Source organism: Lithobates pipiens, unplaced genomic scaffold (assembly GCF_037356315.1).
Source record: "Lithobates pipiens isolate NorthernLeopardFrog02 unplaced genomic scaffold, aLitPip1_a1.2 Scaffold_23, whole genome shotgun sequence".
Taxonomy (NCBI): domain Eukaryota; kingdom Metazoa; phylum Chordata; class Amphibia; order Anura; family Ranidae; genus Lithobates; species Lithobates pipiens.
Genome location: NW_027507785.1, coordinates 73,809,695 through 73,828,992, shown reverse-complemented (window position 1 = coordinate 73,828,992; position 19,298 = coordinate 73,809,695). Strand labels below are relative to the sequence as shown.

Genomic DNA, 19,298 nt, shown 5'->3' with positions numbered 1-19,298 from the left:
TACAAATGCACGCTACACTTTCTATTTATTTGTAAAAAAAAAAATTGAAAACCATTTATCATTTTCCTTCCGCTTTACAATTATGTGCCACTTTGTGTTTGCCTATCACATAAAATCCCAATAAAATATATATGTTTTTGGTTGTAAAGCCTCATGCACACGAGACGCAGTTAAACGCGCGTTCAGATGCAGTTGGACAGTTTTTTCAACTGCACCTGAACTCATTCAATGTTATCCTATGTGTCCATGCACACAGTCTCGTTTTTTTCCGTTTATATGCAGTTGCGTTTAATCTCGTTTTTCCAGAAGCAAAAAAATGCGTTCAGAAACAAAAATTTCTGCGTTTCAGACGCAAAACGCGGCAAAACGCGGCAAAACGCCGCTACCGCGTTTAGCCGCGTTTGCGTTTATATGCGTTTTTAAAGGTGACCTTTTTTTTTACATTAAAAATCTCAAAAATGATTGCAAATGATGAAAAACCATTAGAAAAATATTTTAAACAATTGCAATTGCAAGTGGACAATCCACAACTTGTGGCAAGTGACGTGGCAAGTGGACAATCCACAACTTGTGGCAAGTGACATGGCAGGTGGCAAGTGATGTGGCAAGTGGACAATCCACAACTTGTGGCAAGTGACGTGGCAGGTGAAGTGGCAAGTGACGTGGAAAGTGGACAATAGACAACTTGTGGCAGGTGACGTGGCAAGTGACCTGGCAGGTGACGCGGCAAGTGACTTGGCAGGTGACGTGGCAAGTGGAAAATCAACAACTTGTGGCAGGTGACTGGCATGTGACGTGGCAAGTGGACAATAGACAACTTGTGGCAGGTGACGTGGCAAGTGACCTGGCAGGTGACGCGGCAAGTGACTTGGCAGGTGACGTGGCAAGTGGAAAATCAACAACTTGTGGCAGGTGACTGGCATGTGACGTGGCAAGTGGACAATCCAAAACTTGTGGCAGGTGATGTGGCAAGTGACGTGGCAGGTGACGTGGCAAGTGATGTGGCAAGTGGACAATCCACAGCTTGTGGCAAGTGACGTGGCAAGTGGACAATCCACAACTTGTGGCAGGTGACGTGGCAGGTGACGTGGCAGGTGAAGTGGCAAGTGACGCGGCAAGTAGACAATCCACAACTTGTGGCAGGTGATGTGGCAAGTGACGTGGCAGGTGATGTGGCAAGTCACGTGGCAAGTGGACAATCCACAACTTGTGGCAGGTGATGTGGCTGGTGACGTGTCAAGTGGACAATCCACAGCTTGTGGCAGGTGGCATGGCAGATGACGTGGAAAGTGGACAATCCACATCTCGTGGCAAGTGACGTGGCAGCTGACGTGGCAAGTGACGTGGCAAGTGGATAATCCAAAACTTGTGGCAGGTGACGTGGCAGGTGACGTGGCAAGTGATGTGGCAAGTGGACAATCCACAGCTTGTGGCAAGTGACGTGGCAAGTGGACAATCCACAACTTGTGGCAGGTGACGTGGCAGGTGACGTGGCAAGTGAACAATCCACAACTTGTGGCAGGTGACGTGGCAAGTGACGTGGCAGGTGATGTGGCAAGTGACGCGGCAAGTAGACAATCCACAACTTGTGGCAGGTGACGTGGCAAGTGAACAATCCACAACTTGTGGCAGGTGACGTGGCAAGTGACGCGGCAAGTAGACAATCCACAACTTGTGGCAGGTGATGTGGCTGGTGACGTGGCAAGTGGACAATCCACAGCTTGTGGCAGGTGGCATGGCAGATGACGTGGAAAGTGGACAATCCACATCTCGTGGCAAGTGACGTGGCAGGTGATGTGGCAAGTGACGTGGCAAGTGGACAATCCACAATTTGTGGCAGGTGACGTGGCAGGTGATGTGGCAAGTGGACAATCCCCAACTTGTGGCAAGTGACGTGGCAAGTGGACAATCCACAACTTGTGGCAGGTGCCGTGGCAAGTGACACGGCAAATGCAAGTGTACAACTGCTCTCTATGCTGCTGCTGCTCACTCTGATCAAAATAGCAGAAATAGTTAAAAAAAATGCTTTGAGAGCTTGGGGAGGGTCTACATGATGTTATCTTTATAAACGCGTCTAAACGCAAACGCGTCTAAACGCGTCTAAACGCGTCTAAACGCGACATGCAAACGCGGCAAAACGCGCGTTTCTAAACGCGCGTTTCAGCTTTTTTTTAACAGAGGTTTCATCTGCGTCTCGTGTGCATGAGGCCTAACATGACAACATGTGGAAAATTTCAAGGGGTATAAATACTTTTTCAAGGCACTGTAGCTTTTGAAATATGGAATGTCAGAATGGTCAATAGATCCCCAGATACACACTGAAATTATGTGCAAATTTAGACTTTTCCTGCAAAACGCCAGCGCGGCCATGCCCTTTCAACCTTCTGAATTTCCTTATTGGTAGCAAAAGGCGACCCATCACTTTAAAGAACCAACGGGGAGCTTTGGGACATAAGTGTTGGTTTTGAAACATTTACTCAAAAAGTAAAGATTTATATTCAAATTCATCAGCCTGTATCTGCAGACAATTACATCATATGATTTTCACTGAGGTCACCTTGCTTCTGTAGATCATTACATTATGCTCAGTTAGAATTGGCCAGATTTTTGACAGGCTTACTTTTGTTTGGTTCAGTTCAAAAGAAAGGAGAAAAGGTGCTGTTTTACCTAGCTCTATATTCAATTTCCCTACAGGACCCCTCTGCTATGCAAACTTTGAACCCATATTTCTGGACAGCTTTCCTAATTTTGCTGTTGGGGGGGAGCTGGCACATGCCTGGCATATCAGAAGGAAAACATCTGCCCAATTAACTGAAGAACTTTCTATAACCCTTTCACTGCCGAAACCATTTCTTCAATTTTTTGCACACTTGTTAAAATGCACATTTTAGGCCTGAAAATTACTTCCGGCAATGCCTCACACTTTGACATACCAAGGCTGAAGAAGGAGGATTTATTTGAGATGTGCACCTAGCAAGTCAACAACAACAAAAAGCGGCAAGATCAATAAACAGTACCAGAATACATTTGTACAATACAACAAACGATGCCAGTACCAAGTAATGTTGGACCCACTCCCCTTCAGGTACAGTACCTGAGTCCCAAGTCTAAGGGGGTCCTAATAAAGGACATATTAGTCTAGAGCAGTGATGGCGAACCTTGGCACCCCAGATGTTTTGGAACTACATTTCCCATGATGCTCCACTACACTGCAGAGTGCATGAGCATCATGGGAAATGTAGTTCCAAAACATCTGGAGTGCCAAGGTTCGCCATCACTGGTCTAGAGGCTGAAAGATCCTAGAGTTCCTTCAAAACCCCTCGCACTGGCCAGTGTGATACTAAATGGTGGGGCCTGTGTTGGAATGCTCAGGTAAAATTGCATCCACAATAAATGGTGTAAGGTCCCAAGTTAGGGTGGCAATGTCCTTTAAAGAGAAGAGTAATGAGATTGTGGACAGGGGCCTCTCCCCACTATGCAGTCTGTTGTGAAGCCCTTTTCCCGGTGTTTGAAACTCATGGCTTTTGCAGCAACTCTGGATGCATCACCTTAATGGATGGACATTTAATGTTTATAAAAGATGGGAAAGCGCATGTTCCTTTTTTAACTTGGGAAAAGTTATGCCAGATGATAGACACCACCAATCACTGCATACAATTAAGCAAACAATTTACTCAAAAGAAGCAGGAAGACTACATAGTGCTCTCTGTTTTTTTTTTTTTTTTTTTTATCATAAAAAAGTTTTTTATTTTGTTTGTTCATTGAGTCAAATACGCATCATACAGGATGTTACAGAGTATAATGAAAAGCGGTTATTGACACGTTTTAGTTAGTCAAACTTTGTATGATACAGTCCAAATATGTGGCAGAACTTACAGATAATGTACAATGATACATGAAAGAAAGCACAATGAATATAAAGAAGCAACGCATTTAGAACATCAAAGGCTCAGTATAAAGAAAAGTAAAACAGTCAAATATTTTGGATGGGTTCTGTATGCCCCCAGGACCCTGGAGGCAAGCCATTCCCCAACATTCTACCCGACCTACCAGAGTAATGACTACTATCAAACTTCAGATTTGTGCTAGTTCTCTTTCCAACCATTTAAAGCAGCATTTTCTAGGTGTTAGCCCTGTAAAAGTCTATATTTAACTAATTGATGTGGTGCTAGCCCAGGAACCTCCAACCAAGCCTGCCACATTGTAAAAACTTTTCGGGGTGCATTTCTATTCTGGTATGTCAGTTTCTCTCTGATTAACATTTTATTGACCTGCTCAACCCATAGGTGCCTAGTGGGAACCCTGGGAGTTATCCAAAGTTGTGCAATTAGTTTGTAAGCAACATATAACAGGTGAAGAATTGCTGTGTGTGTGGATGGGGATAACATCTCATCGTCCAGGGCACCCATCAGGTCTATCGCAGGGTTCCGTGGAATGGTGAAAGTGTAAAACTGAGAAATTGTGTCAAGGACTTCCTTCCAATAGCGAAAGAGTTTGGGGCACTTCCAGAGCATGTGCAAAAGGTCACCATTGTCCCTCTGACATTTTGGACATGGGGTGTGTCACGCACTCCCCATTTGTGGAGACGTCCCGGAGTTCTGAATGCCCGTTGTAACAAATAAGGATGGGACATTTTTTTGAGAGGCGGATACTGAGACAAGGGGAGCGGAGGCGAGGCAAAGGTTCCAAGTCTCCCCATCCATGGCTCCCACATTCTCCTCCCATTTGCATCTACAAGGTAGTCTGGCTGGATCTTGAATTGTGTTAAGAAGCATATTATAACATTTAGAGATCATACCCTGCTTTTCACCTTCCATTAGGATCCCTTGTATTAGTGGATGGTCTATCAATCTAAGCTCTGTTTGTCTTGACTGCGTCTGCAATGCGTGCTGCAGCTGCAAATACTTGTAAAAATTCATATGTGGTATGTTAAATTCTGTTTGTAGCTCCATGAACGATTTTAGGATAGTCCCATTATATATTTGTGCAATGTACCTTATGCCCGCACTTTCCCAGTTCCTGAAGCCTCTAAGTTTGTATAGCTCTTTAAGGTTCAGGTTTCGCCACAAGGGAGTATGGGACAGATAGCCCCGTATCCCCAGCAGCCTTTTAATGTAGGACCATAGTGTTTTTAATAGGAGTATTGTTGGAGCCCCAGGATCTAAATGTGGATAGCCCGCCTCCAGACACATCAGCACTGATGCATTATCTTAAGCTGTGACATGGAGGATCCTGCGTATCAGATCTGACGTATCCATTAATCTCCAGCCTAGAGTGAGGTGCTGCCAGTCCCCCTTCATCTCTATTATATTACGTCGATAAGCTAATTCTTTCTGTTTTTTTACGCCATATAAGTTCCCTAAACTGGGAGTCTATCCTATCAAACCAGCGTCAAGGAATTCAGACCGGGGAGTTGTTAAAAATGTACAGTAATTGGGGTGCCCATATCATCTTTATAAGGTTAATTCTTCCTACTGCGGATAGAGGCAGTTTACATCAGGCATTAGATCTATCCCCGAAATTTAGCAAACAGAAGACGTAAATTAAGAGATAAGTATCGAGAAGCATCTGGAGATATTTGGATACCTAGATCGTAAAAGGAGGACACTACCTGTACCATTGCCACACACTCCGGTAAGGGGCTTGTAATGGGGTCTATCAGCATTAGTACTGACTTATTCCAATTAGTGGAGAAGCCAGATAATGCACCGAAGGCTTTGATGAGAGTCATCACAACACTCAGTGAGTTCTGCGTCTCACTTAAATATAGCAAAGTGTTGTCAGCATATAATGATACTACATCAGTACCCGTAGCATGCTGGAATCCCTCTATGTAACCGTCTCCCCTTATTCATGAAATGATAGGTTCCAAAGCCAGGCCAAACAGCAGGGGCGACAGTGGACACTCCTGTCTGGTGCCCCGGAACAATGGAAAGGACTCCGATAGTTCCCCATTTACCCTGATGCGGGCCAATGGTTGGGCGTATAGCAATTTAACCCAGCTAATAAAGTTTGTGCCCAGTCCTAAATGATCCAGCACCTTCCACAGGTAAGGCCACTCGACACTGTCGAAGGCCTTAGCTGCCTCCAGCGAGAAGATCGCCCTATTTCCTGTGTTGTTGACAGGGATCTACAGGTTTAGAAAGAGTCTCCTCAAATACATTTATTTAAAAAAGACTTCACTCACATAAAGCGGTACAAATCAGTCAGGCTCATTTCCTAAGGCTCTATCTGGTAAGCTGTTCACATATGACAACTGCGGTGGGAGGGAAGCAGTGACGGCCTGGTCCATATGACTGCTCTGGAAAATGCTGTGGACCAGGGCTAAAATAACATCACTTGCGTAATGTTTACCAAAAGCAACTGTGCCAAATACTTTCAAATGCAAATGTGTTTTTTCGTCATTGTGATGTTTTTCAAGATTTCAAGTATTGTAAAATACTTTTTATTAAAGCGCTTCAGGCAAAGCACAACATTTAGCAATAAATAAATCAGAAGGTATAATGCTGGTATTGTTAAATTGTACTTTTAGTCTGAAGAATCTGAATCCGCAAGTGTTTACAAAGCATTAATCAAGTTTCAAGTACTTTTCTTCAGCTCCAGATTTAAAATGTACAGTAGATCTTAAAGTGTAAGTGCCGGTTCTAGCCATAGATATTAAAGTCCAATTCTAGCTTGGGCAAAGAATTAAACTCATGCATCCCACAACCCTTAAAGTGGTTGTAAACCCTTACAAACCACTTTGACCTACAGGTAAGCCTAGATTAAGCGGCGCGCAGGCGCACTGAACGCGGCAGTTCCAAAAATGGAGCTGCCGCATTTGTCGACTCCCGTGCGCATGCGCGGGAGTGACGTCATCGCGGCTTCGCCGAATGACAGCGGCGGAGCTGCAAGACGCCACAAGCAAGATGGATGCGGCGGACTACAGGGGACAGCTCGACTTCGCTGGCTCCTGTGTCAGGTAAGTGACACATAATGGGCTACTAATGCAATGCATAGTAGTCCATTATGCTTTACCTTTGCAGGGAAAAAAAGAGGAAGTAAACTCATCAGGGTTTACTTCCTCTTTAACAAATACTGGTTTATGGCACTCGCCAAATGATGTTCCATCTTGACCTCCCCACAGAATAAAGTTCTCCAAGAAGTTTTTTATCAAAGTGTTACATAAGACATTACTTCTTCTATAAATCCCAATCTCAGGCACCATCAGTTTATTAGTGTTAAAGAGGAAATGATCTGTTTATCCCTGCCATTACCTTGCAGACTTTCTCACATAAAGCTTAGAAATATTGCTTTCAGTTGCTCCGAATAGTAAAGATCCTTTGTACGTCGCCTGGAAAATGTAGCCTGTGATGATGCTGTGCATTTGGTAAATGGTCAAGCATAGATGCGGGTGAACACACAATACCTGAACTGTCTACTATACACTATATTGCAAAAAATAATGGGACGCCTGCTTTTACACGCATATGAACTTTAATGCCATCCCAGTCTTAGTCCGTAGGGTTCAATATTGAGTTGGCCCACTCTTTGCAGCTTTAGCAGCTTCATCTCTTCTGGGAAGGCTGTCCACAAGGTTTAGGAGTGTGTCTATGGAAATGTTTGACCATTCTTTCAGTAGTGCATTTGTAAGGTCAGGCACTAATGGACGAGAAGGCCTGGCTTGCAGGCTCTAATTCATCCTAAAGGTGTTGGGTGTACTACTGTGCAGCCCAGTCAAGTTCCTCCATCCCCAAACTCACTCCTTCATGTCTTTATGGACCTTGTTTTCTGTACTGGTGCGCAGCCATGTTAGAAGAGGAAAGAGCCATCCTCAAATTGTTCCCACAAAGTTGGGAGCAAGAAATTGTACAAAATGTCTTGGTATGCTGACACCTTAAGAGTTCCCTTCCCTGGAACTAAGGGGCCAAGCCCAACCCCTGAAAAACAACCCCACACCATAATACCCCCTCCACCAAACTTTACACTTGGCACAATGGAGTCAGGAAAGTATCGTTCTGGCAAATGCCAAACCCAGACACGTTCATTGGATTGCGAGACTGAGACGCGTGATTCGTCACTCCAGAAAACACATCTCCACTGCTCTAGAGTCCCGTAGTGGCGTGCTTTACACCATTGCATCCGACATTTTGCATTGCAGTTGGTAATGTAAAGCTTGGATGCAGCTGCTCAGCCATCGAAACCCATTCCATGAAGCTCTCTACACACTGTTGTTGTGATAATCTGAAGGTCACAGGAAGTTTGTAGGTCTGTAGCTATTGAATCTGCAGACAGTTGGCGACTTCTGCGCACCGTGAGCTTTAGCCTGCCCGCTCTATCATTTTACGTGGCCTACCAGTTTGTGGCTGAGTTGCTGTTGCTCCCAGTGGCTTCCACTTTGTTACAATATCACTAACAGTTGACCGTGGAATATTTAGTAGCAAGGAAATTTCATGGAGGGACTGTCACAGTACCGTGCTTGAATTCACTGAGCTCCTGAGAGCGATCCATTCTTTTACAAATGTTTGTAGAAGCCGTCTGCATGCCTAGGTGCTTGATTTTTTTACACCCGTGGAGGTGATTGTTACACCTGAATCCAATGATTTGGAGGGGTGTCCCAATACTTTTGGCAGTATAGTGTACCTGCAACACTGATGTCGAGGCGAACATATAAAGCAACGTAAAGCATTCTTTATACGCCACATAAAGAATGCCAGAGCAGGATTACAACATGACAAAGGTAATCAGACAATAACCTTTATAATGCCAAAAAAAAGGATGTTCCTGGAGTTGGCCTTTAAGTCTTAGCTTCCCTGTCAATTAGGTACGCAAGCACGTTCTTGAGATCTGTGATCAGTGGCACTTCATGTTTACAGGAGGTGATTTCGACTCAGTAGTGATATGGAGGGCAGGAAGTCAATATCGCCAAGCTGTGGGAGTGGCCAAAAGAAAAGATCTAGAGCTGCATCAACAATGAAACGAAAGATTCTTCTTGCAGCAATATCACTGCATGGAAATCGTCTAGAAAGAAGGTGATGTGTGGGAAAGGCCCAAGTAATACGCAGTAATTGGGTACTGAGAGCCTCATTTTTGTGAGCTGTAATAAGGATCACTTTAATGTAAAGTAAATATGATTTATAGTGATGGAAAAAAAAAATCATTCCATAGAACTGGCAGAGATAACTGTTACAAAATGAACATTTGGCAGGAAGTGTGCAGATGGCACTGCTCAGCTCAAGTAGAGAGGAGGGGGCAGGGAGATAATCTAAGTGGGCTCTACAATTACAGGCCAATGATTAGCAAAACAGTCTTATATCGTACAGGAAATCTGTGCATTACACCAGCAGAATACATATACAGTGTGTATATATATATGTGTATATGTATGTATATGTATATGTGTGTGTGTATATATATATATATGTGTATGTATATATATGTGTGTGTGTGTGTGTGTGTGTATATGTGTGTGTATGTATATATATATATATATATATATATATATATATATAGTGCCTTGAAAAAGTATTCATATCCCTTGAAATTTTCCACATTTTGTCATGTTACAACCAAAAATATAAACATATTTTATTGGGATTTTATGTGATACACAAAGTGGCACATAATTGTTTAGTGGAAGGAAAATGATAAATGGTTAAATATGTGAAAAGTGTGGGGTACATTTGTATGGCGCCCCCCTGAGTCAATAGTTTTGTAGAACCCCCTTTCTCTGCAATTACAGCTGCAACTCTTTTTGGGGATGTCTCTACCAGCTTTGCACATCTAGAGAGGGACATTTTTGCCCATTCTTCTTTGCAGAATAACTCAAGCTCTGTCAGATTGGATGGAGAACATTTATGAACAGCAATTTTCAGGTCTTACCACAGATTCTCAATTGGATTTAGGTTTGGACTTCGACTGTGCCATTCTAATGCATGAATATACTCTGATCTAAATCATTCCATTGTAGCTCTGGCTGTATGTTTACTTCCTCCCCGGCCTCAAGTCTTTTGCAGACTCTAATGCCGCGCAACACACGACCGGACTTTTTGACAGCAAAGGTCAGACGGAACGAGTCCGTCAGACAATTCGATCGTGTGTGGGCTCCATCGGACCTTTGCTTGCCAAAAATCTGGCGGACTTTAGAAATAGAACATGTTTTAAATTTTTACACCGGACCCAAGAAATCCATTTGTGTGTATGCTAGTCCGACAGACAAAAAACTACGCTAGGGCAGCTATTGGCTATGAACTTCCTTATTCTAGTCCAGTCGTACGTCATCGCGTACGAATCCGTCGGACTTTGATGTGATTGTGTGTGGCCAAGTCCATTCATTCGGAGAGTCCGCTGGAACTCCACCGAAAGTCCGTTGGGAAGATCGTCGGACCTAGTCCTTCGAAGTCCAGTCGTGTGTACGTGACTAAGATTGTGTGAGTTTGTGTCACCGGCGCAAAATTAAATTAACTAATAAATCAGTGTGTTTCTTTAACCACTTCAATACCAGGCACTTATACACCTTCCTGCCCAGACCAGCTTTCAGCGCTGTTGCACTTTGAATGACAATTGCGCGGTCATACAACACTGTACCCAAACTAAAATTTTTATAATTTTGTTCCCACAAATAGAGCTTTCCTTTGGTGGTATTTGATCACCTCTGGGATTTTTATTTTCTGCTAAACAAATAAAAAAAAAAAAAGACCAAAAATGTTGAAAAAATAATCATTTTTTTTTTGTTTCTGTTACAAAACTTTGAAAATAAGTACAGTATCTCACAAAAGTGAGTACACCCCTCACATTTTGTATATATATTATTATCTTTTCATGTGACAACACTGAAGAAATGACACTTTGCTACAATGTAAAGTAGTGAGTGTACAGCTTGTATAACAGTGTAAATTTGCTGTCCCCTCAAAATAACTCAACACACAGCCATTTATGTCTAAACTGCTGGCAACAAAAGGGAGTACATCCCTAAGTGAAAATGTCCAAATTGGGCCCAAAGTGTCAATATTTTGTGTGGCCACCATTATTTAACAGAAACCCAGACATATTCTGATGAGGAGTGGCTGATCCAGGCTTTTTTAATATTGATCTCTGGTGAGTGGCCATTTTGGAAGGTGATGGTGCGTCACGGATTGGTGGAAGTTTTAACACGGCATTGTGATTTGTTCAGGAGGGTTTAATCAGCCATTTTTGAAGAAGATCACGGGGACTTTATACACATATATATTTTCTCTATATATTTTTTGGATACACTGAATCTTCTTTTTGTTTTTTGTGCATATATAGTTCAGTTTTTTTCATGCTTTAAATTTTTATTTTATACTATTTTACTATTACTGAATTTATACTACAGGATGTAAAATAATATTCACTGTTATAGGTTTTTTGGGTGGTATCTGGTTAAAGTTTGGCGCAGTCATCCACTAAAATTAACATATTTTTTTCTAAGATTTCCCTACATTTGGCTCCATCCATTTTCCTATGAACTCTGACCAGCTTCCCTGTCCCTGATGAAGAAAAACATCCCCACATCATGATGCTGCAACCTCCATGTTTTATGGTGGGGATGGTGTGTTCAGGGTGATGTGCAGTGTTAGTTTTCCGCCACACATAGCATTTTGCTTTTAGGCCAAAAGGTTATATTTTGGTCTCATCTGACCAGAGCACCTTCTTCCACATGTTTGCTTTGTTTCCCACATGGCTTCTCACAAACTGCAAATGGGACTTCTTATGTCTTTCTTTCAACAATGACTTTCTTCTTGCCACTCTTCCATAAATGTCAGATTTGTGGAGAGCACGACTAATAGTTGTCCTGTGGACAGATTCTCCCATATGAGCTGTGGATCTCTGCAGCTCCTCTTGGCTGCTTCTCTGAATGCTCTCCTTGCCCGGCCTGTCAATTTAGGTGGACGGCCATGTCTTGGTAGGTTTGCAGTTGTGCCATACTCTTTCCATTTTCGGATGATGGATTTGAACAGTGCACATTGAGATGTTTAAAGCTTGGGATATTTTTTTATAACCTAACCCTGCTTTAAACTTCTCCACAACTTAATCCCCGGCCTGTTTGGTGTGTTCCTTGGCCTTCATGATGCTGTTTGTTCACTAAGGTTCACAAACCTCTGAGAGCAACACAGAACAGCTGTATTTATACTGGGAATAAATTACACACAGGTGGACTATATTTGCTAATTAGGTTACTTCTGAAGGCAATTGGTTCCATTAGATTTTAGTTAGGGGTATCAGAGTAAAGGGTGCTGAATACAAACGCATGCCACACCTTTTAGATATTTATTAGTAAAAAAAAAAAAAATATTATTTTCCTTCCACATCACAATTATGTGCCATTTTGTGTTGGTCTATGAGATGAAATCACAATGAAATACATTTATGTTTTTTAGTTGTAACATGACAAAATTTGGAAAATTTCAAGGGGTATGAAGATGTTTCCCCAATGCTCAGATCTCTGCTGGAGATGTGGAAAGGAGACTGGTTTCCTTCTTCACATTTTCTGGTCTTGCCCATTTTTGTATGGAAGTCCATCGCATAAGTCAAAAATGTATGGACCGTGACCTACCGTAGGACCCTGCGCTTTTCCTTCGGCACCACTACAGTTTCTTGGGCAAGACTTATAGGCGGTTCATCTTGCCTCTCCTGATCACCTCGGCAAAGTTCTGCATCCCGCTCTTTTGGAGACAGGCACAGGCTCCACCCAATGGCGTCTTGTTGAAAAAGTAGCCAAAATGAATGAGTTGGAGGATCTGGTGGCCACCGAGAGAGGCCTCCGGGATAAATTCCTCAAAAAGTGGTTCTACTGGCACAAATTTGTATACAAGGCCTTGCTGAATTAACCACTTCAGCCCCGGAAGATTTGGCTGTTCAATGACCAGGTCATTTTTTGCGACATGGCACCGTGTTGTTTTAACTGACAATTGCGCAGTCATGCGATGCTGTACCCAAACAAAATTGCCGTCCTTTTTTTCCCACCAATAGAGCTTTGTTATGGTGGTATTTGATCACCTCTACGGTTTTTATTTTATGTGCTATAAACAAAAGAAGACCAAAAATTTTGAAAAAAAACCACAATGGGGGTTATTTACGAAAGACAAATCTACTTTGCACTACAAGTGCAAAGTGCACTTGAAATTGCACTGAAAGTGCAGTCATTGTAAATCTAAAGGGGTGGATCTGAAATGAGGGGAAGCTCTGTTGATTTTATCATCCAATCATGTGCAAGCTAAAATGCTGTTTTTTATTTTCCTTGCATGTCCCCCTCAGCTCTACAGCGACTGCATTTCCAAGTGCACTTTCAAGTGCACTTTGCACTTGTAATGCAAAGTGGATTTGCCATTCGTAAATAACCCCCAGTATCTTTTACTTTTTGCTATCATAAATATCCCAAATAAAAAAAATAAAAACAACAAATTTCTTCATTAGTTTAGGCCGATATGTATTCTTCTACATATTTTTGGTAAAAAAAAAAAACAATAAGTATCTATTGAATGGTTTGCAAAAAAGTTATAGCATCTACAAAATAGGCGATAGATTTATGGCATTTTTTATTATTATTATTTTTTTTACTGATAATGGTGGTGATCAGCGATTTTTTTTTATTGGAACTGCGATATTGCAGTGGACACATTTTTGGGACCATTGACAATTATACAGGGATCAGTGCTATAAAAATGCACTGATTACTGTATAAATGTCACTGGCAGGGAACAGGTTAACACTAGGGGGGATCAAGGGGTTAATTTTGTTCTCTCCTGTGTTCTAACTGTGGGGGGAGTGGGTCTGACTAGGAGGGGACAGAGATCGGTGTTCATGCACGCCCCGTAGTGGCCAAAAGGCAAAACAACAATAAGGTAACATCGTTTTGCCCAGGGGAGCCAACCTGTCACAGTACAACTGCGGCGGCTGGTCGGAAGGGGTTAATTTATCCTAAATGGAGATTGAGCATTCAGTATCTGAAGGGGTGGCGGTTTGACATGACCCCCCCTTTTCTTGTTCTGGCTTCTGTCCTAAGCTTCTCTGTCCTACCTCTCTCCACCCACCCTTTTTTTTTCTTTCCCCATTCTTTCCTCTCTCCCTTTCTTCTCTGTATTGTCTTCTCCCTTTTCATTATCTCTTTGTTTGGTTCTGTTTTTCTTTAACAATGGTACCTCATGGGGTACAGAGTCTCCTTAGTGCTGGCCAATCCGAAACATTATTTTCATGATCTGTATAATGCTCATGACCTCACTTGTTTTCCAATTCCTGCAGCTGGTTGCTACTGTCCCCCAGGTGGTTATAACTGGTGGCTGCTGCTGGCTGTCCTCCAGGGCTGGTACTGCTGTTGGGTACTGCCTGCTGGTACTGCTGGCAGATACCGCTGGCTGGTACTGCTGGCTGATACTGGTACTGCTGGCTGGTACTGGTGCTGCTGGTGGGTACTGGTGCCCGCTGGCGGGTACTGGTGCTGCTGGTGGGTACTGGTACTGCTGGCAGGTACGGGTACTGGTACTGCTGGCAGGTACGGGTACTGGTACTGCTGGCGGGTACGTGTACTGGTGCTGTGATTTTCTAAGTGACATATTTTGACATGTTTATCATTGCTCTCTGTATTTTCTATGAGTTGTCCTAAAATAAAGTATTAAAAAAAAAAAATGCATACTCACATGTTGAAAAATCAAAACGGGCTTTACGAACGTCCGTGACGCCAAATGGGCTTGTAAGCTAACAGTCTTGACCAACCAATGAGGTCCGCATGCGTGATGACGTCACCGTCCTAGGCCACACCCTAAGCGTTTCGTCAGAGATGGCATCACCTGGGTTCTGTGGTTATATATAGGGGAAGTAACTTGCATTCAGTCTTGATCATTGAGCTGTTTCCTGGGTCTAATGTTTTGACCCATAAAACAGGTCAGGATGCCCCTTCCCCTGTAAGGGGATATTATAATCTGGTTGGGCCTTAACCCTGAATTTTACACCTGCAGCATTTTTATTTTATCTTGGTTTAGCAATATTGTCACTTTAAGTGCTAATTTGCATATGGTTCTAAGATGACGATAAAAGCCTCTCAAGTTTTCCAGCTTTTGATGCATCAGGATGTCTGTTTCTCTCGCTTTCCACTGCAGCTTTCCCAGTGTACGGGATTAGCAAAAGATTTTATTTTATTTTTTTTTAATTATACACGACTTGGAGAATGCTCTTGTGCGTTCCTGAAGTGTTCCTGCCAGTGAATAGCTCTGATCTATAACGCAGCTGCTAAGTTAATACTACCAAGGAATTCATGTTTATTTAATAGAACAATTTGTATGAATTTAAAATTAATTCTTACAACGTTAGGCTTTACAGAAAACTCCCACTGTGGACTAACTTGGGGCGTGGTGGATGAAATTCACTGGCATCGTCTCTATTAAAGGGGAACTTTTACACATTCGATAAGTCAGTGGTGCACCAGATAAGCAGGAAGGAGCAAAGACGAGGGGAAAACGGAGGATGAAAAGCCACAAGAGATTCCTTCTAAGGGACAATTCACACAGGCATGGGCGTCCGCAGAACTTTTTTCAGGGGAGGGCATAATTTTAGGGTCACACATGCGCCACCCCTTTTCGACAATGTCATTATCACATTATCATGGTCAGAGACTGCAGACATAGTACAATCCCTAGGATAAGTAATCGATAATGGCCAACAGGCCCTCTTAACAGACCCAGCGAAACTACAGCAGTGATCACTCTGGCTGGACGATCGCTCACTCTGGGTTCCCCCCTGGGCGACTCTGGTCAGTAGTGTAGCATGTCTGTACCCTGGCAGTGGCTCAGGGTTTCTCTCTCTGGCGGTGCTGGGCAGCGTGGCTCTCTCTGGTGGCGCTGGACAGCATGACTTTCTCTGGTGGCGCGGGGCAGTGTAGCTCTCTCTCTGGTGGTGCTGGGCAGCATGGCTCTCTCTCTGGCTTCCGCCCAGCACACTCCTCGTTCTTTTTCCTGTCGCACTCTCTCCCTCAGCTTTTTTCCAGGCTGCAGTCTCTCAATCTTTCTCGGTTGAACTGTAGCCTCCTCCCTGTGGAAAATGGGGCCACCAATCTTTGGGACTACATGTCCCATGATGCTCTCCTCTCCTAGTCTCCTTTGATTTGCCCTCAGTTATGAACAATAGGGAAGGAACGGAGCGGGCAGAAAGCTGGGCGAGGAACCTGGTGAGAGCCGTCATCTCTTCTTCCCGACAGGAGAAAGGGGGGGGATGACCGGGAGAAACCTGATAGCCCGCAGCTTGCCATTCTCTTGTCACAGCGCCGCCGAGTTTTCTGCTGGACTGAGCAGGGAAAAGAGCCCGCAGTCACACTACACTGATAGGGGGGCGCAACAGAACCTTGATGGCGTCACCCCACTGGCGGGTTGCACAGGGGTGTGTACTGCCCACAACCCGATACCGATGGAACTGTGTTGAATTTAAGATCTGATCCCTGATTCCAGGGGGGGCACTTGACCCCCCTTTCCCCTACCTGCGGACGCCCATGCACACAGGCCCTGAGGGCCAGTTCACACCACATGCAGTCCAGTGCATTTTTTTTTCCTGCATCAAAAACACATGGAAAGTAGGTTATATGTTTTTTAATTGCATAGTTTACACCAATGCTTCCAGTTCCAGGAAAAAAAAAGTAGAACATGGTGCATTTTTCCTGCACTGGACATTACTGGAATGCTGTAAAATGCATCAAAAACGCACTGGAAGACATATGTCCTTATTTAAAAATGAGAAAAAATGCACTGGGCTGTATCAAAAACGCGCATGCAGAAAAGCTTCTGGAACACATTCCAGACTGCTTTTCTATGGTGTGAACTGACCCTCAGTTAAATCACAGAGCAGCCAGGGGGATTCAGTGCTCCGGCCACTCTGTGTCGCTGGCTGGCTAAGGGGCAGTGTGGCTCACGATCCAGCGCACCACACTGTCTTCTTTTTTTTTTTGTGAAGAGTACAAAACATACACTTCATACACTGCAATATCGGGTGGTGAGATGCGCTGCCATAAAATGCAGCATGCCTGCATTTTAGCGCAGCGCTATGGTGCGTTCCAGTGTGAATGGGACACATAGGAAACAATTGTTTCTTGTGTGTTTCTGGGGTGACAGACGCTGAACACTCCAGTAAAACGCCTGGCACCGCACATAGGGGGTTATGCACTTGGAAGTAAAGTCGCTGTAGATCCGAGGGGGGCATGCAAGGAAAATAAAAAACAGCATTTTAGCTTACACATGATTGGATGATAAAATCAGCAGAGCTTCCACTCATTTCAGATCTACCCCTTAGATTTAGAGTGATTGCACTTCCAAGTGCACTTGCAGAGCAAAGTGGATTTGCCTTTCGTAAATAACCCCCTATGTGTGAATCAGCCCTAAGGCGCTTTCACACTGGGCAGTGATTGAAGCTTTTGCATTTTAAAAAAGCGCATGAAAAGCTGAAGGAAAATGCATCCCTTTAAATTCTATGTATGTCTTCACACTGGTTCATTGCGCTTCTGTTGTGGTGTAAACAATCCTGCTTGCCTCATTTATGGTGCATATTTGGTCAGTTAATATAAACACACCTTCCCATTGAAAACGCATCAAAAATGCTTCCATGTTGCTTTTTTTGAGTCACAAGTCCTGTGAAAAATTCCTGCACTGTGCTGGGCTGCAGTCGGGTACCAGTGAGCAATGGTCAAAGGGATAAGGCCCCAAAAAGGAACCAATGTGTGGTCAGCAGAGGCAACCATTAAACACAATGTGCTAATCATAGCAGGTCACTCGTTGTACAGCTCCTCTATTCATAATAAGCCTTGCAACCTTTTCACTAAATGTCCATTTTTTTGTAATTGGGGCAGAGGAGATCATGACTTCCATCTGGCCCCTCCTCCAATCACAGAAATCCTTGCATTCAGGGTAAAGGATACAAGGCTTCTTCTGAATGGAGGAACTGTACAGTGAGCGGCCAACTGATTAGAGTATAATGGAATTTCGGCCAGCAAAAGACCGATGAGAGCTTTTAATTGGAAAATGCGACCGTGTGTATGCTCCATCAGAATTTAGCTGGACGAATTCCCACCAGCAAAAATTTGAGAGCATGTTCTCAATTTTCCCGATTGAAATCAGAAGTTCCGATTGTGTGTATGCAATTCCAACGTGCAAAAGCTCACGCATGCTCAAATTCAACTACAAGATGGAAGCTATTGGCTACTGGGTATTGAACTTCCTTTTTCTAGTCCCGTCGTACGTGTTGTATGTCACCGCGTTCTTGGCGGTCGGAATTCGTTGTGACCGTATGTATGCAAGACAGCTTCAGCGGATTTCCGTCGGGAAAACCATCAGACCTTTTTCCGACCATAATTGCGATCGTGTGTTTGCGGCATAACAGTTGGAACTACTGGTCTCAGCACAGGATGTTTGCTGCTTACAGCACTCTGGGGGCCGAAATGAATGTAACGGTTTTACCAAAAGGAGCAGAAGCCAAACATGGGACAGGCATTAATAGAGGTCATTTATTCCTACACATCAAATGGCCAACATTTTTCATTTTCCTGGACTTCAGCTTTAAAATTAAAGAAGAGCTATGGGCTAAACTATTTTTTTTATTTTGAATAAAGTAAGGGAGTGTTATAACCCCTGTCAGATTTTTTTTTTCCCCCCCTTTTGCAGAGATTTCCCTTTACTTCCTGACCCATAAAGGCAAGCGTCCCAATACTTTTGACAATATAGTGTATGTTATAGAACAGAGGAAAAGGGGAGGGAAGATGTTTTGTAGTCCTAACATACTCCCTGTCCAACGGTGGCAAAGCCGCTCCTCCATAGTAGGGTGAGTGAAGGTTGTCATTCTTAAACAGAAAGTGTGTTATTGGCAGGATCAACAGGTGAAAATAAAGAAATAAAGCTTTAAAAACGAAATCAGCCAAAAAAAAAAAAAAACTGCAATATATTACATATTTGTTATTGGGTTTGGATATGCTTTAATATGGTAAGAAATGGAAAATCATTGTGTTTCCTGAGAGGATCAGCATAATTATTATTAAGAGGAAACCGATACAGAGAAAAATAAAGGGTTTGCCATTGCTAATCATCTCCCTGTAATAATACCAATTACCTGGCTGTCTTTGGCTTTCTGAGTCATTGACCAAGAACGTAGATCACTAAATAAGAGTGAAGTTGGAATGCCCCCATCTACATACTTGTTCCAGGACAGGGACTCAGAAATAACTGAAGCCATTGGATCTTCATGACCGCCAGGTAACTAGCATTTTTATGAAAAGTATGCAGTGTCATCCTCCATATCTGCCCAGTGCAGATTTCCTTATAGGGAAAGTG

General features: G+C 43.3%; 1 protein-coding gene across 2 annotated transcripts in view; it reads left to right on the top strand.

The window, feature by feature from the left end:
* FAM107A (family with sequence similarity 107 member A) overlaps positions 1-19,298 on the top strand; it is a 241,977-nt gene that overhangs the window by 201,946 nt on the left and 20,733 nt on the right. The gene's annotated exons all lie outside the window — the stretch shown is intronic.